A 27,427-nucleotide genomic window follows, 5' to 3' on the forward strand; every position below is an offset into this window, starting at 1 on the left:
GGGTATCCTATGTATTGTTTATGGGGTCTAAACCTAGGGGCCTAGTAAAAAGCCTAAAGCCTGCTGGAAGACGGCACACTGGATGGGAAGAGCTCGTAGAGAAAGGAGGTGGAGTGATGTTGAGGAAGGCAACTTCAACTGGACCCATGGCATTTTGTTTCCTAAGAAAACAAAAACCTCAAAGCAAATATGGTGAAAAGTTAATGTTCATTGGAGTGGACAACGGGTCTTTTATGACTCTTATGTTATTCTCCATACTTGTCCATTCGTTTGAAATATTTCAGAAACTAAATTAACTATAACAAAGGAGAGATAATTGAATCCATCCTTATTTGTAACTTATCTTGCACGACACCCGATATGTACCCCAGGTATAAGAAAGGAAAAAAGGAAAGAGGGAGAGGGAAAGGAAAAATCAAAGTGAGTTTTGGAGAGCTGGTTTGCTTTTCTGATCTTCTTTATTCTCCCCATGGGTTTTGTTCAGAAAATAAACATGGGAAAGAGGCAAAGTTAATGTCCCCTGGAGAAATGGATGGATGATTGGATGGATAGACAGATGGACAGGTGGGTAACCTCATGAGCCAACAGCTGCCAGGTTTTCAGAGCAGGTGGGAATCTACCTTCATCATGGAGGTTGCGACTGGGACCGCTCACTGCCCACAGCTCACCTCTGGATGTGATACGATGCATTCATGAAGTTGGGCTCTTATGCCTTAGCCTGTAAGGCTGCAAGTGCCTCCTGTGCGAATGAGTAGCTAGAACACAAAGAGCACCTACGGCCCGTTCCACCCCTGTGCCCCATGGGGAATATTCCGGGTGTCTTTCCCCAGCCCCAAGTTGAGACCTGCAGCTATGACGGTAGGGACCCAAGGGGGACAGTAGCTCCCCGCTGCTCTTGAGGGCCAGGAACTAATAATAAACCATGTGGCCATTTCATAGGAACCACTTCAGATTTTTTTCTCAAAAACCGAAAAAGTTCCTGAGAAATCGTGGACAGCAGAGGGGTTCTTCATTGTACCTTTTTTCTTGGGGCATGTAACCTGGACCCGGGGAGGTGAGGGTCTGGCCAGGGTCACAGCTAAGGACATGTGTCCTGGCTCAGAGAGCAGAGCAGTGCTCGCCCACTAGCCAGCTCAGGTGGGCTCTAGAATTTAGTCTGGTGGAGAAGTGCCCAGCCCACACAGGTGACAGCTCTTACTACACTCCAGGTGCTGCCGGCTTATCAGATGTTATTTAATTCTCGCAGCAGCCTATGGGGTAGTTGAGTAGTGTGGCTGGAATGTCAGGGGTGTGTAGGGATGCCTTAGGAATGAACCTGCAGAGGTCAGTTGGGACTGGGCTGGGGAGGAACAGAATGCCGTGCCAAGGATCCCTCCTCTGGGTGAGGGGGAGTGATCAGGGGCTTTTGGTAGGGAAGTAATGTGACCTGGCTTATTTTTTTGAGAATGGATTGGAGGGGCAAGAGCAGAGCAGAGCAGAGGCTGAGAGAGGAGGTGATGGGGCATGAGGGATGGCGGCTGGGACTAATGCTGGGGCCTTGGGCGAGGACAGGAAGACAGCTTTCCGGTCTAGAGAGGGAAGCAGCATGGGGATCACTAGAGAGGAGAGCCAGAGAGGAGGCAGAGGCCCCAAAGGAGGAAGAAACCATGAACAGGAGTCTTGCTTAGGCTCTGTCCCCAACCAGCTTTGGAACCTTGGGCAAGTCACGTCATCCCTCCGGGACTCAGTTTTCACTGCTGTAAAATGATGGGGCTGAATGCATCCTCTCCCATGGTAAGAACGATGGGCCTTTTGCACATTTCTTTTGCTCCAGGGGTGGGGAAAGCCTGAACCATGGCATAATGCCTGGCACTGCCAGGAGCACCAGAGGAACTGCCAAAGTGGCAGGGAGTGGCCGGCACATGGGGCCAGTTGGCATTGAAGCAAGCAGCATGGCAACGCTAAGGCAAAGAGCAGGCCAAGGCTGCCGGGGCTTGCCAGTGTGGGCAGGATGCTGGAGTCACTGTGGCAGGGCTCCAGCAGACACGAGCAAGGCCAGTCTGTGAACCGCATCCCCTCTTTACATAATCATCCTTACGGCAACATGTTTTCTCATTTCAGTTAAGCAGTGCCAGGCCTCTGATCAAATGGCTTTTGTAATCCTTGTTGTCAGGTTTAAGCTTGAGCAAACAGTAAGGCAGCCTCAGAGTCACCTCAGCCTTCTGACTCAGTGTCCCTGTGTGCAGCGGATGGGGTGGGATCTTCTAAATGTCCCTTCTGACACTAAAATGCTAGGAGCCTTCTGTTAGAATTCCACCCTCTAAATCATACCATGCTGGGGGCACCTCACGCCTCTGAGTGTGATCAAAGCTCACTGCAGCCTCAAACTCCTGGGCCCAAGTGATCCTCCTCTCTCAGCCTCCTGAGTGGCTGGGACCACAGGCGTGTACCACCACGCCCAGCTAATTAATTTTTCTTTTTTTTTTTTTTTGTAAAGACAGAGTCTCACTATCTTGCCCAGGCTGGTCTTGAATTCCTGGCCTCTAGCAAGCCTCCCACCTCAGACTCCCAAAGTGCTGGGATTATAGGTGTGAGCCACCACACCCAGCCTTTATACATTTTGAAATACACTTTTCAGCTGTAGAGCCATGATACGTGATTTAAATTCTCTGTGCCTGTTTCCTTGGGCCTGGCAGAGAAAGTGTGAATAGCCTATTGTGGCCGTATACCTGGGGATGATAATGCTACGTACTTTGCTGTTAGGAATACTAAGTGAGAAAGTATGAGTGAAACCTTCAGCACAGAGCCAGGCACACTGTAAGTGCTCCATGAACGGACAGCTATTATTGTAATTATGCATTCAGCCATCAGAACTTACTGCATGTCGAGAGCTGTGCAAGGCTCAGAGGATAGGGTACTAACCAGTTAGGCTGACAAGCAAGTGTCCTGTCCTCACCGGGTTGCTGTCTGAAGGAGAGGCAGACCAGTCAACCAGTTTCCCTTAACTAGTACATGTGCCCTCTGCTAGGGAAGCAAGAGTGGCTGCAGGAGCCCACAGGAGGGGCCCCCACCCCAGAGCCATGGGCGGCAGGCCCCTGCAGCTGCCCTCTGCTGTCTGGATGCCTTCCCCTGGCCTGGAAAGAGCTTCCCCCAGATGGCTCCATGACTCACTCATTCATGTTATTCAGGACTCTGCTCAGGCATCACCTCCACAAGGAGCCTTCTCCAATCTTTCTGTCTAAAACAATCCCCACCCACCCCGCCGCCTTTATCATTCCATTCCATGCCCTCATGCTGCTTTATTCTCTTTATAGTACTGATCTTTTCTACCAGCGGATTGTGGATCTGTTTTGAAAAATATGTTTATTGACCATTAACCCACCACAAAGTAAGCTTGGTGAAAGCAGGGGCTTTACCTATTTTGTATTCCTTACTGCGTCCCCAGTGCACTCCCAGAACAATGCCTGGGCCACGGTGAGCCATCAATGCCTGTCTCGGGTGAACGAAGTGACCACTAAGCTAGATCCTGTAGGATGCATAGAGATTGACCAGGGAAAGTGTCAGGGAGAGAAGAGAGAATCTTCCAGGCAGAGGGAGCAGCATGTACAAAACCAGGGGAGGAGAGCAGAACATGATGGGAGGTAGTTCTGTATGACAGGCGTGTTCATTAACAGAGCAGGAGGAGCAGGCAGTGAAAGGAAGAGCTTTCTGCTGGAGCTTCTGAATCATGATATGGGTCTGACCCCATGGAAGGAGCCAGGGCAGGAAGGATGATTGGAGAGGAAAGTCTCAGACTGCAGCGTGGTTCTAAGAAGGTTTTGGCCAGGCAGATGGGGAGTCCCTGAGCCAAAGCTGGCCCTCAGAGGAATTCCCCATCAGGCAGAAGCTAGTGCCGTGTTATGCTCAGCCTTTGGCTGGAATTAGCTCAGGGGACATGGGGCTTTGGAGGGATGCAGTGAGGGATCCTGAAGGGCGGGAACTGTGGCTGTCACTTGACTGCTCCCTGCAGCCGGAGACCTCGATGGTGCAATTCCATGGCTGCCCAACAAGCAGAGAGGGCAAGGAAGGAAGTGGTGAGAATTGAGTCTGGAGAGCTAAACATGGACCAGATCACCAAGGGTACTTCAGGCCCTGTTAAAGAGTTGCATTTTATCATGAGGGCAATGAGATGCCAGGATATGGTTTTGTTCAGGGGAAACAGAATGATTGGATTTGCATCTCAGAAGGATCACTTTGGCTATTATGTAGAACATGGGAAAGAAAACCTTTTAAAAAGTCTAGACTAGTAATCCAGGCTCCCTTTATTATTACTGTTATTATTATTATTTTTGGTTTTCATTCTCACTGTGAAAACAGTTTGAGAAATAGACACAGGTGGCCTCCTCCTGGAAGTCAAACCTCACCTTTATTCCTGAATAAGCAGTTAGCAAATGTGCCTTTGTCGTGAGGGCCAAATGGGTTTCCAGTCACTCCCTGCCCAATGGTTCCCTCCAGTCTAGGCCTTGGGCAGCCACCCAGGCATCCATCTGGGTCTTCTCTGGAGAATCACTGCCTTCCTCTGGCCAGGATGAGGAGGGGAAGAAGAGGCTGAGTCCCCGGCACTTATCATGGTCTTTCCATTGCTGAGCTCCACCTAATGGAGGAACATGGACACCTCTCGCCCCAGGTGAGTTGGCCGTGTTAGCTCTAGAAGCACAGGGATGGGAAATCTATGTTCTCCACCTTTGCAGGTGAGAGATAATGGTGGCCCAGTCAGGTTGGTGGCATTGGAGGGAGGAGGACAGAAAGAAGAATTGACAAGACTTAGTAACTGACTGGATGGTGTGGGTGATGGTTCTGTGTGCTCAAAGAAAAGTCAAGAATGAGGCTCAGGTGTCTGCCTCGCACGACAATGGTGGGCCATGCAATTCTATTTCCAGTCCACTTCCAGCCCTTAAGGTACCTTTGTGAGAGTTAGAAACAGGGCCTGCTGAGCAGGAGTAGCTATTGCCAAGGTGACATCCTATGAGTGGCATAGGCTGGATTCTGTCTCCCACACTCCTCCTGGCTAGAGGCCTCTGTGCAGGCTACAACCTGTATGGCCACACATCGTGGACCTGACACCACTGACTGAAATAGGGAGTGAGGAGCCAGTTGGTGAGCTGAATTTTAAGCATATTAGGTTTGAGGTGTCTGAAGACAATATGAAATTGTGAGTCTGTTTCTTATTATTATTGAGGTGAAATTCACATAACATAAAATTAAATATGTTATGTTATGTTATGTTATGTTATGTTATGTTATTTGACAGAGTCTTACTCTGTCACCCAGGCTGGAGTGCAGCCCCTGCTTGATCCCTGCTCACTGCAACCTCTGCCTCCCAGGTTTAAGCGATTCTTCTGCCTCAGCCTCCTGAGTAGCTGGGATTACAGGCGCCTGCCACCACACTCGGGTAATTTTTGTGTGTATAGTAAAGATGGGGTTTTGCCATGTTGGCCAGGCTGGTCTCAGACTCCTGACCTCAAGTGATCAGCCTGCCTTGGCCTCCCAAAGTGCTGGGATTACAGGCGCCAGCTACCGCACCCAGTCAAAATTAGCCATTTTAAAGCGTACAGTGGCATTGAGTACATTCACAGTGTTGTGCAGCCATCGCTTCTCTCTGGTTCCAAAACATTTCATCATCTGCAAAAAAGATTCCATACACAATAAGCAGTCACTTCCCATCCCCCTCCCCTCAGCCCCAGGCAACCACTAATCTGCTGTCTTTATGGATTTACCTGTACTGAATATTTCATATAAATGGAATCCTGGCCAGGTGTGGTGGGTCACACCTGTAGTCCCAGCACGTAGGGAGGTTGAGGCGGGAGGATCACTTAACCTCAGTTCAAGCGAGACCTTGTCTCTACTAAAATTCAAAAAAATAAATATTGAAAATAAAAAATAAATGGAATCCTACAGTGTGTGACCTTTTGTGCTTGGTGTCTCTAACTTAGCATTTGTTTGTTTATTTCTTTTTAAGACTGGGGAAAAGATGGGAAGAAGCCAGTAGAGAAGGGAGATGTTGAAAACACAGGAGGCAAAGAGGAGGTGAGCAATAGGATGCATCCCTGAGAATGTGCTAGAGGGGGTGGTTTGGGGGAAGCCTAGGACGGACTGCCTCTACACCTGCGAGGGCTGCCTCTCACGGAGGAAGCAGGAGCGATGAGGCAGATGCCGACAAGATCCTCCTGATAGGTTTGGTGGCAGCTGAGGGGATTTCCACCTAATGGTTTCTGGTTTTTTCTGTGAAATAAGAGCTTGACCATCTACTGAGAGGAGAGTAGTGGTATTGTAGGTTTGAAGAAAATGATGGTAATTGGAAATAGCTGCGTGTGGAGAAAGGGAACAATCTTGCCGGGGAAATAGAGGAGGTTTTCTAGGCAATGTTGAGAGCCGAGTGAGGCTGGGGTCAGTGAATTCACAGTAACATAAATCTGTGGTGTGATCTGGTTTTATCTGCGGATCTCAGCAGCCTGGACGTGAGTGAGGTGTACGTGTCACATTTGGAGCCATGGCAACCATCCTGTGACCTGGAGGACAGAAGTCTAAAGGTAAAGTGAAAACACGAGGATGGCAGAGCAGAGGATGGTGGGCGTCCCTCAGGCTGTTCTGTGCACAGTAGTGAGGATGACTCTGTTCGGAAGTCAGAACTCATTGCTCCTCTCCTCAAAACCCACTGATGACTCCCTCCCTCTCCACGAATAAAATTCCAAATCCATAAAGCCCCATGTGATCTGACTCCCCACTGCCTCTTTGATCTCATCCTTTTACTCTCCGCCTCCCTCCCTCCAAGCCAACCTCTGGCTTCCTTGTTGATCCTTGAATGTTTCCAGCACGCTCCAGCCTCATGGCCTCTGCCCTGGCTGTTCTGCTTCACCTGGGATGCTCTCAGCCTGGAGTGATCTCAGCCCACACCTGGCCTGTCACCCACTTGCTTCAGCTCCCTGTGTAAATGTCACCACCTTGGAGAGGCATTCTCTGACCACTGTCTTTCTAATGCACCCCCTTCTTAATCATTCTATTCCCTTTTCCTGCCTTATTGTTTTTCAGAGTGCATATTAGCACTTTACACTTTAAGGACTTGTTTATTCTCACACACACACTCTTACACTTCCTCATACTCACATGCACTCACACTCACACAAACTCTCACGCTCATATGCACTCATGCTCCCTGATACATGCACACACACTCTCTCACTCACATGCTCACCCGCACTCACTCTCACACATGCACAAATGTGAACTTCCAGAGAGCAGCACCCTGGTCCATTCCGCGACACCTAGAGCAGCACCTGGCATCTAATAGGTATTCAACAAATCTTTATTGAATTAATTAATGAATTAAAAAAAAAAGCCAGGGGCTGGGTGTGGTGGCTCACGCCGGTAATCCCAGCACTTTCGGAGGCCAAGGCAAGCACATCACCTGAGGTCAGGAGTCCAAGACCAGCCTGACCAACATGGTGAAACCCTGTCTCTACTAAAAATACAAAATTAGCTGGGCATAGTGGTGCACGCCTATAATCCTAGCTACTCGAGAGGCTGAGGCAGGAGAATTGCTTGAATCCAGGAGGTGGAGTTTGCATGAGCCGAGACTGCGCCATTGCACTACAGCCTGGGCAACAAGAGCGAAACTCCATCTCAAAAAAATACAAAAATAAAAATAAAAAGCCAGCGTGCTTGATGTTATTGAGTCACTGAACTGACCCTGGAGCCACCCAGGCCCAGACTTTTTGTCATGGGAGAGTTGTCAACTGCCAGGTCCTGGGATAAAGCAGCTAAGGCTGAAGCAGGGGGGCAGGGCATGGGCACCCAGGATGGCACCCCTGGCACTCCGGTCAGAGCCCGCCCACTTCACCCATGGCCTGGCCCAGCTGGCCTGCCCCAGCCCTGCAGAGAAACTGAAACCAGAAATCTAGCTCTGAACCCTGGCCCCTTGCCTGTATGACAGCCCATGTGCTTGGTTCCTGCAAGAGAAAAATCCCACACTTCTCCAACCAGGACAAACCTGGTGTTTTCAGAACTTCCTGTCCCCAGGTTCACCGGTAGAGAACGGATTCAGTTGTAAATAGCAGGAATCTGAAAATAGCAGCTTCAGCAAATTAGGGGTTTAACTTTCCCAACCGCACAAGCCTAGACTAGAGGCGTGTGGGTCAGGGCAGGTGCAGCAGCTCTGTGCTCTCAGTGGCCCTGAGTCCTGTCGGTCTCTTTTCTGTCCTGAGCATGTGACCCTGATTCCCACTTTCCCAAGCAAAGCCAGGGTTCTGATAATGAGGAAGAGAGGTGACCACGGCCAGAGTATAGGCCAGTGGTTTTTCTTTTTTTCTTTATTTGCGATGGAGCCTAGCTCTGTCACCTGGGCTGGGGTGCAGTGGCATGATCTCAGCTCACTGCAACCTCCGCCTCCTGTGTTCAAGCGATTCTCCTGCCTCAGCCCATGAGTAGCTGGGATTACAGCCATCATGCTCAGCTATTTGGTATTTTTAGTAGAGATGGGGTTTCACCATATTGGCCAGGCTGGTCTCAAACTCCTGACCTCAAGTGATCTGCCCACCTCAGGCCAGTGGTTTTCAAACTTTGCGTGCACTGGAGTTACCTGGAGGGCTTGTTCAAACTGAGATTTTGCTCCTCCTCTCAGTTTCCTCCCTCACCAGTTTCCCAGTGATGCCAGTGACCAGGGACCATTCTTTGAGAACTACTGGCAACTGGTGTTGTCTGCTACCCCAGGTGATGTCACCTGGAATGTAAGAGAAATATGCAGAGTGGGAAAGCTGGCCACTGACTTACTGGCTTATCCTTAGAGTGGTCACCATTGACTTACAGGGACAACCTCAGTGTAGCTAAGTCTCATCTTATTTGGCTGTGTCCTCCTTCAGGCCCCTCACTTCCAGCACTCCTCCCACCTTCCTCTGTTGCCCATACAAGAAACTGGCTTCAGGACTTTCTGGCCAAGTGTGTGTGTTTGCACAGAATGCTGAATCCAACTCCCAGGTGCCCAGAGAAGTCAGGACTGGGCTGCTCCTTGCAGACTTTTTGTGAGAGGCTCCAAGCTGCCCTTCCTGGCTAGCAGGCTCTTCTGGAGAAAGGATGTTTACCTTTCACAGGTGAGGGCAGAACTCATTGCCACCTTTTGTTGTAAGTTTCTAAAGACACATGCTGCATGAATGTCTTAATGTCCTGCCCTAAGAAAAGTTTTCCATGTGGACAGGTACCCACCTGTGCTTTTGTGGAAGAGGATATATATTTTTTAATTGAGATATAATTCACATACCATAAAACCATCTTTTAAAAATGTACGAATCAGAGGGGTTTTTAAAAGTATATCCATGGAGTTCTGTAACTATCACCACGAATTCCAGAACATTTTCATTACCCCATAAAGAAACCCCACACCCTTTAGCCATTACTCCCTAATTCCTGATCCCACAGCACTAGCCCCCAGCAAACAACCTTCTGTCTCTGTGGACCTGCCTATTCTGGACGTTTCATATAAATGGAGTCATGCAACATGGGAACATTTGTTTCCGGCTTCTTTCACTTAGCATAATGTTTTCAAGATTCATCCGTATTCTAGCATGTATTATTCTTTTTATGGCCAAATAATATTCCATTGCATGGATATATCACATTTTGTTTAACCATTCATCAGTTGATGGACATTTGAGTTGTTTTTTTTTCTGTTTGGCTATTACGGATAATTCTTCCATGAACTTTCATATGTGAGTTTTTGTGTGGAAACGTTTTCATTTCTCTTGGGTACATACTTAGGAGTGGAAGTGCTGGGCTATACTATATGGTATGTTAATCTGTTTTGCATTGCTATAAAGAAATACCTGAGGCTGGGTAATTTATAAGGAAAAGAGGTTTATTTGGCCCACAGTTCTGCAGTCTATACAAGCATGGCACTGGCATCTGCTCAGCTTCTGGTGAGGCCTCAGGAAGCTTTTACTCATGGCAGAAGGTGGAGGGGGAGCAGGTATGTCACATGGTGAGACAGTGAGCAGGAGAGACGAGGAGGTGCCAGGCTGTTTTTTTAGCAATCAGATCTTGCCTTAACTAATAGAGTGAGAACTTGCCCATTACCATGGGGAGGGTACCAAGCAATTCATGAAGGATCCGCCCCCATGACCCAAACGCCTCCCACCAGGCCCCACCTCCAACACCAGGATCAAATTTCAGCATGAGATTTGCAAGGAACAAACATCCAAACTATATCATATGATAACTCTAAGCTTAACTGCTGAAGGAACTGCCAGACTGTTTGTCAAAACTTCTGCATGATTTTACATTCTCCCAGCAGTGTATGAGGGTTCAACTTTCTCCATATCCTCACCAACACCTGTTATTGTCTGTCTTTTTCATTGTGGCCATCCTAGTAGATATGAAGTGGTATCTCATTGCAGTTTTGATTGATGATGTTATTTTACAAGAATATGTCTGAATGGTACTCATGAGAGCTGTCTCCAAATATCTGAGGGCTTATTAGTTCTAAGTGGGGACTTATAAGTTGCTATGGTTGTGGGCCCAAAGTTGGAAGACTCTGTTCATCAAAAGGAGGCACAAATCACACAGCAAGTCAGCACCTCATGTGTGTTCAGCACTGTTGAAGTTAAACCATTAGGCTCGTACTTTGCGTCAGGCTTCTTGCTAAGTCCCAGGGATCTAATAAATCCCAAGCTCCTGGCAATCCTAGGACGCCTGCCTTGTTATCCCCATTTTAGGAATAAGGAAACCGAGGCTCCGCTAGGTTAAATCACTTGGCCAAGGTCACACTGAATAGGTCTGGGATTTGGACCCAGTTCTGCTAGACTCTAAACCCAGTGCACTTAGCCATTACACTCTACTATTGTGAAGGATATGGAAGCATAACATGTGAGGCTTGGTTTCAAACAGTTCAGTTGTAGGCACAAACCTAAAATGCATGAAATAGTGATGAATTAGAGGAAAACAGTGGATTATTAATTACTGAGGTATGGGGTGGTACCATTCTTGGAGGGAGCAAGAGTTTGTGTCAGTTAGCATTGACTAGATTATGTATCAGTAACAGATAATCCCAATATTATAGTGGCTTAAAGGAACAAAGATTTATTTCTCATGCTGCATGTCCGTTAGGAGTCCACAAGGGGGCTGTGCTTGTCAGAGTCACTCAGAGTGATGTCAAGATATCACTCAGAGTCACTCAAGCTGATGGAGCTTCCCTGCCTCCATTGTTGCTGGTTGCTTTGCCAGAATGAGCAAGATGAATGAATCTTGCACTAGCTTCTGTCTGGCAGTGACACACCTCAGTACCATTCACCTTCGCTCACCAATGCAAATGATGTGGCCACACCCAACTTCAAGCGGGGAGGAAGTATAATCTTTCCATGTTCCAGGTGGAGTACTAAAAACACTTGGTGGACTGCACCAACAACCGCCACCAAGTTTGTAGAAAGAATCACGTAGGACTTGTGGGTATTGAGCACCAGTTCAAGCCAAGGGCAAAATGAAGTCTCCATTTTTACACAGAAGAATCTAGGCCTGCAAATAAACAGGTCAGTGAACTATCCACTAGGAAACTCACTGGAATACAAGAACATTTATTCATTACTCTAGCAACACCAAGAGATGGTGCCCCATGCATGGACAAGCAGGGACCACCTTGGTTCCACCTTCCTGCGGAACAGTCATCTATCAGCTTGCATGGTATTCTTTCCTTAATTTTTCATATGAAAAAGCCCTTGTTTTCAGCAGCAACCCAGTTAGGTCTCTTTGGTTATTTTTGCAATGTGTACCTCCCATCACACATTAGGGATGGACAAAGATCCAGGAAGCCAGGCTTGGAAGAGAGGCTGCCTGAGTCTTGACCTACCTGCTGCTGCCTGGAGAGGCAGGGCTCCCCTACAATATCCAGCCTGCTCTCCTGGTTGACCAGCACTCCCTGGGAAAGGTTAGTGGCATACACACAGCCCTGGGCAGCAAAGTAGAGACTGAATTGAAACAGATACTAACTAAAATAAGACCTGCCCATTATTGTATCGATCTGCGCTTTTCAGCTTTTTAAAAACAATTTCTTCTTCAGATTGACATACAAGTCTCAAAGGTCATCCCTGACCCAAGGTTCTGATACATGAAGAAGCATCTCTCTTGTCTGTGTGTCCCCACTTGCCAAGAGTTTTTTTTTTTTTTTTTTTTTTGAGATGGAGTCTTGCTCTGTCACCAGGCTGGAGTGCAGTGGTGCGATCTCGGCTCACTGCAACCTCTGCCTCTCAGGTTCAAGCGATTCCCCTGCCTCAGCCTCTCGAGTAGCTGGGACTATAGGCGTGTGCCACCACACCCAGCTAATTTTTGTATTTTTAGTAGAGTCAGCGTTTCACCATGTTGGCCAGGATGATCTCGCTCTCTTGACCTCGTGATCCACCCACCTCGGCCTCCCAAAGGGCTGGGAGTATAGGTGTGAGCCACTGCAACTGGCCAAGAGTATTTTATTGAATTTTACTTTCTATACTTTTGTCAGAAAATAAAAATTTCCAAATATAAAATTGTTATTATTTATAATTATTAATTATCTTAAAATTGAATCTTCCTTTTAAAAACACTCATGTTCCTGTGAACCAGCAAGTACATCACTCCCTTGGGCTAGAGCCCCCAGTTGAGACTCGATGAACTCCAGCAGAGACTCTGACGAAGGAGTGACACAGTGTGTTGGGTCAGAGAGAAATGTGAAGCCCAGCAAACATATGTTCAAATCCAGATGCCACCATTCAGTAAACATGCCCCCGAGCAACTTTCCAGGGCTTATTTTCTTTGTCTATAAAATGGGAACAGCAGGTACAGTACCATCTAGTCCATGGGGGTCACCAGAAGAAACTAGAAGATGTAACACACAAGGAACATTTAGAAGCAAGCATGTAACAAACACTCAGCAAATGGCGACCACATTATAACTTGTCCACCCAAATAGATATGACCAGTGGTAACACGGAACTGAGAATTTTCACAATGTACTATTTTTACATCTTAATTTCTTTGGGCTTCTCTGCTTCCTCTTTTTAAAAAAGCTTACTACCCACTTGTTTTTCTGGAAGGGGATGAACATAGATAAAAAGAGAGTTTAAGAACTCTTCATGGAAAGATAGCCAAACCACTAAAATACTATTTCAACAGAGGAGGTCACAGAATGGTGGAATGGTAGATCTGTAGGACTAAAGGAGACCTCAGATTTGTCACTCTTATCTGACTCATGAAACTGAGACCCAGAGAGGTGAAAGGGTGTGCTCGGTCCAGTAGCTGTGTTGCAGACTATGTGAATGGCACCTCTTGGTGTCATGCAATGCATAACAACCACCCGTGCAGCCTCATGGCCCTGCACAACCTCCTGACCACAGCGATGGAATAAAGTGGTCCAGTCAGGGGCATTTTCAGCCTCTGGGGATGTTGATATAGTAACTCCTCCTCTTTTCCCACACCCTGAAAAAATGCAGCCCAAGAAGCTGCCGATGCTCTTACAGCTGTGAGGGGAGGGGCTGCCCGAGGAGAGAGGTAACCTAGAGTTGAGAGATGGAGGAAGAGATACAGAAATCTGGATGGCTATGCTCTGATCCTGTAATCTGACTATGCCTGAATGTGGATCTACCTTCCAAAGGTAGGGTGCTTTTCGTTTGTTTGAGCCATCTGGTGTCAGATGTTCTGTCACTTACTACCTTGTTATAATTAATAGAGGAGCTCAAAGAGCTATAAATATCTAAGGAGGAAGAGTTCAGGTTGCAAAGCCTTCCTAGACAAGGTTGCTTCAAAGGAAGGTCTGAAAGGAAGAATGGAAGGCAGGCAGGCTGCAAAGGGAGAGAAAATTCAGGGAAGGAGAAGACCAGGAACAGAGGCCTGAGATATGAGAGCCTGGTACTATGGACTGGACGCTTGTGCCTCCCCCCTTCCCCCTAATCGACTTGTTGAAGCCCAGTCCCCAGTGTGATGGCATTAGGTGGTGTGGCCTCTGGAAAGTAATTAGGCCATGAGGGTGAATCCCTCATGAACGGGATTAGTGTCTTCATGAAAAGACAGGAGAGAGCTTGCTTTCTATCCTCTCTGCCATGTGAGGACACAACGAGAAAATGGTCATCTGCAAACTAGGAAGAGGTCCCTTACCAGAGCCGACCATGCTGGCGCCCTGATCTGACTTCCCGGCCTCTAGAACAGTGAGAAATAAATCTCTGTTGTCTAAGCCACCCAGTATATAGTCATTTATAACAGCACAGAGTGACTGAGACACCTGGGGTGGGGGTGTTTGGGGAATCATATTTAATTAAGCCCATTTGGTTAGAGTGTTGGATATCCAAAGCAGGTAACGGGGGTTAGGATTAAAGATGTAGGTTCCTACCAGTCTGTGAGTTTGTTCTTTTGTATTTTGGATAATAATTCAGCAAGAGAGGAGGGATGAGAATGAAAGGAGAGAACTGGTTGCGAGACTATTGGTAATTTTTGAAGTATGAGAGTCCATGGCTTCTAAGGTAACCAACTGTTCTGATTTGCCCGGGACTGAGGAATTTCCCAGGATGTGGGACTTTCAGTGCTAAAACTGAACAGTTCCATGCAAATGGGGATGATTGATCACCCTGAAACATCACCCAAACCATAAAGGAAGATATCGATAGATTTCATTCCATAAAAAATAACGTGAATGAAAAAATAGAAAATAGTCTGAATGCATCTAAACTGTTTTTCTCTAGAAAAAAATTAAAATAAATGACTATCTCTTTGGGACTCAAGCCATTTAGTGACATTGCCCTCCATTTCCTGATTGCCAGTATCCAACCTCCTTGTGCCTGAACCCCATCAGTACTAGGAGCCCTGTCGCCTATGAATTCCCAAGTTCCTACATCTCACTTTAGCCAAAATCATCCATGTTTGCAGCACTCTCTTGCCTGTCATGGCCCTCCAACCTCCTGGAGCCCTCTGACTCCTCCATTGTTGCTCTTTCTTTCTTCTGTCTTCCTTCTCTAGCTAGTCAAGATCACCTAATCAGTCACTTCAAATAACTTGGTTGATATCATACCCTGTGGTCCTCTGCACTTGGCAAAATTCTGGACTCCAGATCAATTCCACGATCTATCCACCTTCTGCACAAAGGATGTAGAAAAACCGCAGATGAATTCTCAACTGCAGACCAATGCTTCTTTATATTCTTCTCTCCCACTTCCCACACAACTTTGAGCCCCTGCTCTACCACTGAACTAGCTGTGTGATTTGGGGCAAGTTGCTTCATCTCTCTCGGTCACCGTTTTCTCACCCAAAAAGTGAGATGCTGTAAGGAATAACTGAGTTAGTACGCATAAAATGCTAAGCACAGGCAATGGCATGTAATAAGCACCTCATAAATGTTGGCTTTTACTGATGCTAGGATTTTGAATGCACACTTAGAGGGGTTAAATCAGTGTGTCAGGAAGTAGCAGGTCATAGCATTGTGATGTTTGACAAATAAATCACACAGGACACTAAACTGTGCAAAATTTTACTTTTGCAAAGATTTAATTCCACATTTCACCAAAGATGATGCTTTGGTCATCAGTCAATGATGAAGGCATCATTGACTAATGATCCCTTATGATCATTAGTCATAAGGGAAATGCAAATTAAAGCCACAATATACCACTATGCATATGTTACAATGTCTAAAGTTTAAAAGACTGATCATCCCAAATTTTGGCAAGAATGTGAAGAAACAAGAACTCTCATACCCTGCTAGTGGGAATGGAAAACATTTGAAAGAACAGTTTACTGTTTCTTTTTCATTTTTTGGCACTTTCTTAATATGCTAGATAAATATCTACCATAAGATCCAACTATTCCACTCCTAGGTATTTACCCAAAAGACGAGAAAAGTGTAGGTCCACACAAAGATTTGTACACAAATGTTCACAGCAGCATTATCTATAATGGCCCCCAAACTGGAAACAAGCCAACTGTCCCTTAACAGGGACATGGATGGATAAACAAATTGCATTGTATTCATACAGTGGACATAGTCCTCAATAACAAAAAGGAATGAAGTATTGATACAACACAACATGGATGAATCACAAAATTATATTGAGTGAATGAAGCCAGGAAAAATAGGACATATGGCTTAATTTCATTTATATAAAATTCTAGAAAATGGAAACTCATTTATGGTGACAGTAGGCAGTTCAGTTATTGCCTGGGAAATGAGGAGGGACAGGTGAAAAAGGGCAGGAGTGAGAAATTACAAATGGGCTTGAGAAAACTTTCTGGGGTGATAGATACGTTATCTTGATTGTGGTGATGGTTTCACTGGTGTATAAATATGTCAAAACATGTTGAATTGCATACTTCAAATATATGTAGTTTGTTGTATGCCAGTTGTACTTCAAGAAAGCTATTACAAAATGACTTTTGCAGATTAAGAGTCTCAGCTCTTAGAGATGTCAGCTGCAAAAAGGGAACCCAGTTGACTTGGATAGGAAATGCATGTCACCATATTGCTTAGACACCACCAAACTAGTGAAATAGCTTAAAGGGATCTGATATGAATAAATGTATAATTACTGTTTGGAAGATATTTGTTGTAGTTTATTATTTTATAGTTGCATCCAGAATAAGAAACCATGAAGACACATATAAATATTTTCCAGTGCTAAAATATTTGCCTCTTGAGCAGGGTTGAGTGGATTATTAAGAATTCCAAACAATAATTACACATTAGTTTAAATATAAGCCTAGGACTAAAAAGAAATATATCTCAAAAAGATAAAATGAAACAAGCAAATGTTCACAATGGCAATTAGCACCAATTTAGTAAAAGAGAAGGACAGTCCATATTCCTTAAAGGGAAGCCAATTCCTGAGGCTTTCTCCCCACATTCATCAAGGCTGCTGAAGAGGGCATTTCCCAAAGAACAGCAGCCTCCAATGAGTGCCTGGCCATGTGAGAGAAATTATAAGTAGATGGCTGCTAGGACGTTGTTTTTCCCAAAGGGGAAATTGTGCCAAACCCAAGTGGGAGAAGGCAGCCAAGAAAAAGAGAGCAGGCTCACCACAATGTAAAGCAGCAAAAAAGGAAAAGTGCCCAGGTCACAGTGACTCTCTCACTGTCAGACTAATAACTGTCATTTCTTGCTGCTGTCAGTAAGACTTTTCTCCAGCAGCAATCCCCTACCTACCAATTTTCTTTCCTAATCTTGGGCCAGAATCCCCTAAGATATATGGAACATTTTACTAGGAAATAGTACCAGATTTCCCTAAAGAATTAAAAACCTAAAACCCAAAAGGAGTAGGGTGATCAGGCAAGTGGAATAACTATAACAAATAACTAAATATAAGAAATAGCCAGGTGTGGTGGCTCAGGAGTGTGAGGCTGCCATGAGCTATAATTGTGCCACTGTATCCAGAGCCTGGGCAACAGAGCAAGACCCTGTTTCTGGGGGGTAATGGGGGGAAGGAATGTATACAGAGGCCAGACGTGGTGGCTCATGCCTGTAATCTCAGCACTTTGGGAGGCTGAGATTGGTGGATCAACCTCTGAGTTGGTGGAGTTTTCAAATGCCCCTTGGAACTGACATAAATGTTTCCTACAGAAGAAGAAAGGCAAGGAAGAGTTGAGGCTCTAGCTAGCCCTGTGGCTGTGGGCGAGCTACCCGGCCTTTTCAAGCCTCAGTTTCCTTGCCTGTCAAATGGGATTGTTAATGGCTACCTCACAGAGTTGCTGAGATGCTAAGAGCCCTGAAAGTGTTTTGCAAAAGCCAAAGCATTTTACCAACGTGGAAAATTAGCACCATCTGTGGGTCTATGGAAAATCAGACAGAACTTTGATATATTGTTTATACCAGGTTTCTTGATACTTTTTAAACAATATCCTGGGCTGGTTGGGGTAGCTCACGCCTATAATTCCACAATTTTGGGAGGTCAAGGCAGGAGGATTGCTTGAGCCCAGAATTCGAGACCAGCCTGGGCAACATAATGAGACCTCATGTCTATGAAAATTAAAAAATAAAAAAACACAAAAAAACCACCAACCAAGAATATTATGCAAAGCTTTAATTTCGGCCCATTGCATTATGAAAACAAGTAGACATTTGTCTTGCTTCCCAGTTGTACAAATTTCTGCCTCCCTTGAGATCTTGATTTATCTGTCCCCTTTACCCCACCCACCATCATGTGTCTAAGGAGATGACAATGACAACCCAACTGAGGAGGCTGGACCCAAGGACTAAACTGTGGTTGGCCTTAAGGTCTGACTGGAAGCCAGCAGTTCCTGGCTCCTCACCCCTTTTGCCTCTCCTCCCCAGAGCTGAAGCCACATGTATTAGTCCTTTCTCACACTGCCATAAATAACTACCTGAGGCTGGGTAATTTATGAAGAAAAGAGGTTTAATCAACTCAAGTTCCACAGATTTGACAGGAAGCATGGCTGGGAGGCCTCAAGAAACTACTTACAATCATGGCGGAAGGTGAAAGGGAAGCAGGTACATCTTACCATGGCAGAGCAGGAGAGAGAGAGAGCACGAAGCGGGTAGTGCCACGCACTTTTAAACCATCAGATCTTGTGAGAACTCACATACTATCACAAGAACAGCAAGGGGGAAACTGCCCCTATGATCCAATCACCTCCCACCAGGTCTTTCCCCCAACGCTGGGGATTACAATTCAACATGAAATTTGGGTGGGGACACAGAGTTAAACCACATCATTCTGCCCCTGGCCCCTCCCAAATCTCATATCCTTCTCACATTTCAAAACCAATCAGGCCTTCCTAAGAGTCTTCCAAAGTCTTCACTCATTCCAGCGTCAACTCAAAAGTCCAAGTCCAAAGTCTCATCAGAGACAAGGCCAGTCCTATCCGCCTATGAGACCGTAAAATCAAAAACAAGTTAGTTACTTCCAAGATAAAATGGGGGTACAGGCATTGGGTAAATGCACCCATTCCAAATGGGAGAAGTTGGCCAAAACAAAGGGGCTACAGGCCCCATGCAATTTTAAAACCCATCAGGACAGTCATTAAATCATTTTTTTTTTTTTTTCCGAGGCAAGGTCTAGCTCCATCACCTATGATGGGGTGCAGTGGCACGATCTTGGCTCACAGCCTCTGCCTCCAGGGCTCAAGCCATCCTCCTACCTCAGCCTCCCAAGTAGCTTGGACCACAGGTACACACCACCATACCCAGCTAATTTTTTTTTTTTTTTTTTAAAGAGACAGGGTTTTGCCATGCTGCCCAGGCTGGTCTCAAACTTGTGAGCTCAAGTGATCCACCACCTTGGACTCCCAAAGTGCTGGGATCACAGGTGTGAGCCACTGTGCCCAGCTGATTAAATCTTAAAGCTCCAAAATAATCTTCTTTGACTCCATGTCTCATATCCACGCCATGCTGATGTAAGAGGTGGGCTCCCATGTGCCATGTCCCAAGGCTGCACAGAGCAGCTGGGCCCTGGGCCTGGCCCATAAAACCATTTTTCCCTCCTAGGCCTCTGGGCTTGTGATACAAGGGGCTGCTGTGAAGGTCTCTGACATGCACATGAGATATTTTCCCCATTGTCTTGGCAATTAACATTTGGCTCCTCTTTACTTATGCAAATTTCTGTAGCTGGTTTGAATTTCTCCCCAGAAAATGGGTTTTTCTTTTCTACTGCATGGTCAGGCTTCAAATTTTCCAAACTTTTATGCTCTACTTCACTTTTAAATGTAAGTTCCAATTTCAAACCATCTCTTTCTCTATGCATATCAGCATACACTTTTAGAAACAGCCAGGTCACATCTTGAATGCTTTGCCGCTTAGAAATTTCTTCTACCAGATATCATATGTCATCACTTCCAAATGGAACGTCCCACAGATCTCTAGGGCAGGGGCAAAACGCCACCAGTCTCTTTGCTAAAGCATAGTAAGAGTGACCTTTACTCCAGTTCCCAGTAAATTTCTCATCTCCATCTGAGACCACCTCAGCCTGGACTTCGTTGTCCATATCACTATCAGCATTTTGGTCAAAACCACTCAACAAGTCTCTAGGAAGTTTCTAACTTTCCACATCTTCCTGTCTTCTTCTGAACCCTCCAAACTCTTCCAACCTTTGCATGTTACCCAATTCCAAAGTCACTTTGTCATTTTTAGGTATTTCTATAGCAGTGCCTGACTCCCAGTACCAATTTTCTGTATTAGTTCATTCTCACACTGCTATGAAGAACTACCTGAGACTGGTGATTGAATCATGGGGGTGGACTCCCACCAGGCCCCGCCCGCAACATGTGGGGATTGCAATTTGAGATGAGATTTGGGTGGGGACACAGAGCCAAACCATACCACCACAGCATTCCATCTCTGGTCCCAGCCAACTGCAGACTCTCAGGCTTTCATGCTGCATCCCTAGTATCTGCCTGTTCCAGTATCTTGAATGCTCGTTCAGGTTGTAAGCAAATACCTATGCAGTCCTTGTTCCTGAGGCTCAGTCATCATAACTTGCCCAGAAGCTCGGGGCACTTAGGATGGGGTTCCTGCCTTGCCTTTTCCAAACACAGTTCATTTCCCCTGTCCTTGCTACAAGAATGGGTCTCCCCCAAAATTCAGGCCACATGTCCAGGCTGTTGTCCTCTCTGCAGACATGCCTGATGAGCTGACCTGTGAGGACCTCTGAATAAATCAGGGATTCTCAGCCTCAGCACTGTTGACATTTTAGTGGGATAATTCTTCCCTGGGGGCATGTGGCTGTCCTGGGCATCGCAGAATGTTTACCAGCACCCTTGCCCTCTACCCACTGGATGCCAGTAGCACCCCTCACCCAAGATGTGAGAACCCAGCCTGGATGTGAGACATGGAGTCAAAGAAGATTATTTTGGAGCTTTAAGATTTAATCAGCTGGGCACAGTGGCTCACACCTGTGATCCCAGCACTTTGGGAGTCCAAGGTGGTGGATCACTTGAGCTCATAAGTTTGAGACCAGCCTGGGCAGCATGGCAAAACCCTGTCTCTATTAAAAAAAAAAAAATTAGCTGGGCATGGTGGTGTGTACCTGTGGTCCAAGCTACTTGGGAGGCTGAGGTAGGAGGATGGCTTGAGCCCTGGAGGCAGAGGCTGTGAGCCAAGATTGTGCCACTGCACCCCATCATAGGTGACGGAGCCAGAGCTTGCCCAGACATTGCCAACACTGTCCCCAATGGACAGTCACAAGATGAGGCTTCCTCTGAGAGCCCCTGTTGCTGCCTCCTGGAGACCTGTTACTGTCGGTTGGAGCCCCCAGTTGCCCCATGAATCGCTTCCACCTCTCATCAGTAAGCACAGTTTCAGAGACTGATCAGCTGGCCTTCCACTCTGGGACATTTGTTGAATTTTTGGCCACCCAGCCTTGACCCCACTTCCTGAGTTTGGGACCACCCCGTTCAACATGGTGAGAGGCAAAGTCGGCTTTGTGTTAGGCAAAGACCCCTGCTGAGGTAAGGCACACTCTCTCGAAGCTTCCCTTGTGGTTAAGGCTTGGCTGGTTGGAGGCACTCACCTCAGACTTCAGGTTGGTGGGGATCTACTTTACCAGTGGCCACAGGGGCAGTCACCACAACCAGACCCAGTGATACCAGAACAAGCTACCTCCAGGGGTGTGACGTGGGCTCCGGTCCCATGACCTCCCTCCTTCTTCCCCATTTTGCAGACACAGTTCTGTCTTCCCACCATTGTGTGGCCACCCAGTATCCTCTCACTAAGTTTCTTTTCTGCCTGACTTAGCCAGCACCGGCTTCTGCGGTTGTATGTAGGTTGCTAAGGATTATCACCTCTTCTTCCCCATCCCCATCTGTGGGTCTGACCCCCATGGTGACCCATCTCCTCTGAATCTCTCCTCTCACAGTTGGCCTTCATGTCTAGACAGGTCCTTGGAGGATGGAAATACCTTTTTGTTCCAACTATCTGTGTTATAACCCTTCTAGAGGCCAGGCACGGTGGCTCACACCTGTAATCCCAGCACTTTGGGAGCCCAAGGCAGGGAATCACCTGAGGTCGGGAGTTTGAGACCAGCCTGACCAATATGGTGAAACTCCATCTCTACTAAAAATACAAAAATTGGCCTGGCGTGGTGGCACGTCCCTATCATCCCAGCTATTCGGGAGGCTGAGGCAGGAAAACTGTTTGAACCTGGGAGGCAGAGGTTGCAGTGAGCTGAGATTGAGCCACTGCACTCCAGCCTGGGCAACAGAGGGAGACCCTGTCTCAAAAAAACAAAAATACAAAAAACAAAAAACCCTTCTAGACATAGGCAGCTCTTACCTCACAAGCATCTGGTTTACAAGGGAGCATCCACTCACCATCATCACTAGTGTGTGGGCTGCTGCAGAAACTTCTGGAAGAGGTTTCTCTGTTAGTTTAGTGTGGCATTTTGGCCTGTGGTCTTACTTCCACAAAACTTAGAAAATGATGTGTGAAAACAGCACTGAGAGGTGAGTGAGTTGTCTGAAGGCCACACACCTGGCTAGTGCTGAGTCCGTGGCAGGAACTGAGCTACAGGGTCTCAGCCAGGCCACCTGCCTTCCCTAGTCCTTGCTGAGCCACTAGGACTAGCAAACAGTTCAGCAACAAAGTTAAAGGGTGCACTAGGCCGGAAAAATTGACCTGGTTTAAATTTTGGCAAGAATGGAGGCAGGGACTCAGCTAAGGTTGCCTTTCCTTTGTTTACCACTACCCTAGCCAACAAGCAGCACTGGGACGTCAAAGGTCCTGGGAGCATTGTGTGTGGTTCCCTTGCACGTAGCGGAACGAGATCAATATCTGTTGAGAGGAAGGCGATGAGGCAGGAGCCTCCCGCCCGTGCTCCTCAACCATTACCTGGGTAGCTGCTAAATGACCTGATAAACACACTGAGCTCTGAGACCTTGGGGCTTCGAGATAAAGACAGGACTGGTTCTAGTGGCCCAGGGGTCTGGGTTTCTTTCTAGAAGCATATGTGTCTCCAGTAGCTGTCTGGGGAAGCTGCTGGGTTTTGTAAGGGGCATTGCAGGGAGATCACAGGGGAGCGACTACTTGAAAGTCTTCGAGAACAAAATCAATACGGGCCCTGCAAGCCAAGATTTCACAGCAAATTTTAGCTATTTGCTGCTGCTGACCTGGAAAGAGTTGAGAGGGGGCGCCAGTTGCCTTTGCGGGAGGGGAAGGCTGTTGGCAAAACCTGAGGTCAATGACCTCAATAGGAAGTAATAATAATAGGAGACCAGTAAAATTAGCTTCCTAGGGGCTGCTGATTGGCTACAAATTACCAGGCACCGCACATACGGCTACAGCATGAACCTCCAAAACAAGCCAGTGGAAGCCAATGGGGAAGGACATGTGACTTGCCCAAGGTCACCCAGCTGGCAAGGGTGAGAGCTGGGATTCCAACCCATTTTGCTGCACTTCGGAACCCAGTCCCTGTCCACACCACACCACCACCTCCCAAGGATAACGAGAACATGACCTAGACTCTATGTGAAGGCACAGTACGTACATCTTAGGTTTCCAGAGAACAGACTTGAAACATTCTGCTGTGTTAATAAAAACTTACTTTCTCACCTTGCAAAATTGGCAACGGCTCTGCTCACCCCAACCACAGTCAGCCCCTGCTGATGGCTTTCCCAAAGACATTCCCACACCCCCAAGTCCAGGGGGAGGTTTGTGTCTCCCTCTCTACAGCAGATCCACTAGCATCCCTAGGGAGAATCTAATGAAACAGGAGATGGGTATTTAGCTATGCATTTTTCTTTCTTTTTTTATATTTATTTTTTGAGACATGATCTTTCTCTGTCACCCAGGTTGGAGTGCAGTGGCATGAATATGGCTCAGTGCAGCCTTGAACTCCTGGACTCAGTGATCCTGGACTCAGCATTTAGCTATGCATTTTTCTTTCTTTTTTTATATTTATTTTTTTGAGACAAGGTCTTTCTCTGTCACCCAGGTTGGAGTGCAGTGGCATGAACATGGCTTGAACTCCTGGACTCAGTGATCCTCCCACCTCGGTCTCCTGAGTAGCTGGGACCACAGGTGCTCACCACCACACCTGGCTAATTTTTTTATTTTTAGTAGTAATTTTTTAATTTTTAATTTTAGTAAAAAACATTTTAAAATTAATTTTTAGTAGTAATTTTAATTTTAAAAATTAAAACTAATTTTTTAATTTTTAGTAATTTTAATTCTTTAGCAAGAGATGCAGTCTTGATCTGTTGCCCAGGATGGTCTTGAACTCCTGGGCTCAAGTAATCCTCCTGCCTTGGCCTCCCAAGGTGCTGGGATTACAGGTGTGAGCTGCCACGCCCAGCCTAGTTGTGTACTTTTCTCAAGAGTGGCTACCTGATTTGGCTTAGTCTAATTTCTCCCAAGCCCTGTGGCAAGGGGACAGCATAATCATGTTAAAGTGTACATTGGAGTTAAACTTTATTTCTCCAAGGCCCTCACATTATTTCATAAAAAAGCAGTTGCAGAACCATATGTACGGTATAATCCTGTTTCTGTAAAAATAAAATCTCTATAAATTCATGTGTGTTCATAAGAAATAACCTGAGAGGTTGCTCAGTAAATTGCTAACAGTAGTTGGCTCTGGGGAGCAGGATCAAGGCTGTGCTGTGTCTGTGGAAAGGGCCCTTACACTTTTTCCTTTATTTTTATTTCGTAGTTCTTCAGAGACAGAGTCTCACTGTGTCACCCAGGCTGGAGTGCAGTGGCATGATCATAGCTCATTGCAGCCTTGACCTCCTGGGCTCAAGTGATTCTCCAACTTCAGCCTCTCAAGTAGCTGGGACCACAGATGCATGCCACCACACCTGGCCCATTTTCTAGAATGTTATCTGAATGGAATAATATAGTACATATTCCTTTTATCTTGCTTCTTTCACTCAGTGTAGTTTTTCTGCAATTCATCCATATCGTTGAATGTATCAATAGTTCATTCCTTTTTAATTTCTGAGAGTATTTCATTGAATGGAAACATCTCAATTTGTTTATCCATTCACTTGTTGGTGGACATTTGGGTTGTTTTCAGTTTTTAGCCATTACTAATTAAGCTGTTATGAACATTATTGTACAAGTCTTTCTATGGCCATATATTACCTTGGGTGAATACAGTAAATACCTAGGAGTGGAATGGCTGGGTTATCAGTGCGTGTATGTTTCTCAATTTAAGAAACTGCATAACTGTTTTCAAAGTAGTTGCACCATTCTGCATTACTATCTTCATTAATAAAGCATTTTTTTTTAAATGGCTTTACTGGTATTCATTGACCTTTACAATATAAACTATATAAGCTTTCCCCAGTTTCAGAGTTTGGGGTGGAATTTGGGAGACAGCTGAATCTTCTTCATAATAAAGGGAAAGAACTGAAGGTGGTGATGTAGGGTGTGGCCCCTGTATGGAGCCAGGAATCTGCACCCAAGTGGCAGAAACACAGACAATAAAAAGACCCAGGCCGGGCGCGGTGGCTCACGCCTGTAATCCCAGCACTTTGGGAGGCCGAGGCAGGCGGATCATAAGGTCTGGAGATCAAGACCATCCTGGCTAACACGGTGAAACCCTGTCTCTACTAAAAATACAAAAAATTATTGGTCGTAGTGGCACGTGCCTGTAGTCTCAGCTGCTTGGGAGGCTGAGGCAGGAGAATCGCTTGAACCTGGGAGGCGGAGGTTGCAGTGAGCCGAGATCACGCCACTGAGCTCCAGCCTGGGCAACAGAGCAAGACTCTGTCTCAAAAAAAAAAAAAAAAAAAAGAAAGACCCAGTGGACTGGGCACAGTGGTTCACATCTGTAATCCCAGCACTTTGGGAGGTTGAGGGGGGGCGGATGGCTTGAGCTCAAGAGTTTGAGACCAGCCTGGGCAACATGGCAAAACCCCGTTTGTACAAAAAATTAGCCAGGCATGGTGGTGCATGCCTGTGTTCTCAGCTACTTGGGAGGCTGAGGTGGGAGGATCACCCGAGACCAGGGAGGTCGAGGTTGCAGTGAGCCAAGATAGCATCACTACACTCCAGCCTGGGCGACAGAGCGAGACCCTGTCTCAAAACAAAAACACAAAAAGATCCAGTGACTGTGTGGCCATGAATGGACTTGGGAAGAATGAAAATGAGTCCTGTGGGGTCCTATGGCTGTGTGGGATGTGGGCTGTGCTACATAAAGACCCCTCCTCAATTGCTACCATGAAGTCTCCAGTGAAGTCTCCTTTACTCACCCACACTTTTGCATGTGTGAATTCTGTTGGCCAGTGTTTCCCAAACTTCAGATAAGCACTTATCCTATAGCCTATTATTGTTCTCCAAATCAACTCACCTTACTTTTACCAAGTTTATTTTATCTTCATCTCAACCTTATAAAGATAGCTATTCCTTAAAACTATTTAGACTTAAAACATTAGCTTCTGGCCTCCCTTACTCATCTCATGGCCCACCAGTGGGCCTCACTGCACTGCTTGGGAAACTAGGTTTCAGGGGAACTCAAAGAAGGCCCAGAACCTGGCAGCTGCATACACAGGCCCACTACACATATGTGAGATGTGCTTTGACATCTGCATGTTTTCCCCATTGTGAGGATGTGGGCTCCCATTCAAGCTTGGTGCTGAGCCTGGCACATCCTGAGTGGGCCACATACTCTTTTTAAAAGAATGGCAAAGCTCACGACTCATGGCCAGGCAGTATATGATCAGTGCCATACATGCAGAGGCCCTGGTGCCTGAGGAACTCAGAGGAGGACCCAGGCTTGTTCTTAGGACACTCTCTCTGGTCATGAGTGTTCCCATCAGCCTGTATCAACCAGTGGGGGTCCCATCTGAGTTGTCCACCCTCCCTCTGAAATGTCCAACACCCCCATCAGAATCATCCAGACCTCTGCTGTTTCCTATTTCTAGGGGGAAGTGACTCTGCTTTGGACTGGTGGCATCAGGCAAAAAGAGTGCTCTCCGCAGGTTTGGTGCCACAAGTGGGACTAAGCAGGGTCTTGAGGGTCTTAATCACCCTTCTCAGGACACAGCAAGAGTTATGAATTAAGAGCCTGGAGGGAAGTGGGGACTTTAACTTGGGAATAACCCTGGCTCCTGGCCCTGTAGCCACTTTTCCTGTCCACATGGGGTTTCAGGCTGACAAGTCCCCTGACAGGGCCCAAGGGGGACTTAAGAGGTTCCTAAGAGTGCTGAGGGTGTCACCATGGGTGGGGTGTTAAAGGAACTTCCTCTGGAGTGATGTCCTTCTCTTGAACTAGGAGTATCTAATTTGGTCCAGGTGAGCTTTTCAGTTTAGGGTAGTGAAGGGCGGTCCCTGGATCAGAAGCATCAGCATCACCTGGGAGCTTGTTTGGAATGCAAATTATTCAGGCCAGACCTCCCACTGAATTGAAAATTCTGAGACTATGGCCAAGCAATCAAGCCTCCTCAGGTGACTGTGAGGTAGGCTCAAGTTTGAGAAACTTTAGAAATTGACTCCTTAAAAAATCCCAGCCAGAAACGGCGGGTCATACCTGTA

The 27,427-nt window shown here is 46.5% G+C and overlaps 1 long non-coding RNA gene across 1 annotated transcript; it reads left to right on the forward strand.

Moving 5' to 3' along the window:
• LOC134728648 (uncharacterized) lies at window positions 1–27,040 on the forward strand. The gene is made up of 5 exons (XR_010109268.1): window positions 1–4,645; window positions 5,290–5,410; window positions 5,978–6,045; window positions 6,467–6,548; window positions 24,600–27,040. It is a non-coding gene; the product is annotated as an uncharacterized LOC134728648 (long non-coding RNA).
• Window positions 27,041–27,427: the final 387 nt, after the last annotated feature.

The sequence above is a fragment of the Pan paniscus genome, chromosome 12, assembly GCF_029289425.2.
Source record: "Pan paniscus chromosome 12, NHGRI_mPanPan1-v2.0_pri, whole genome shotgun sequence".
NCBI lineage: Eukaryota > Metazoa > Chordata > Mammalia > Primates > Hominidae > Pan > Pan paniscus.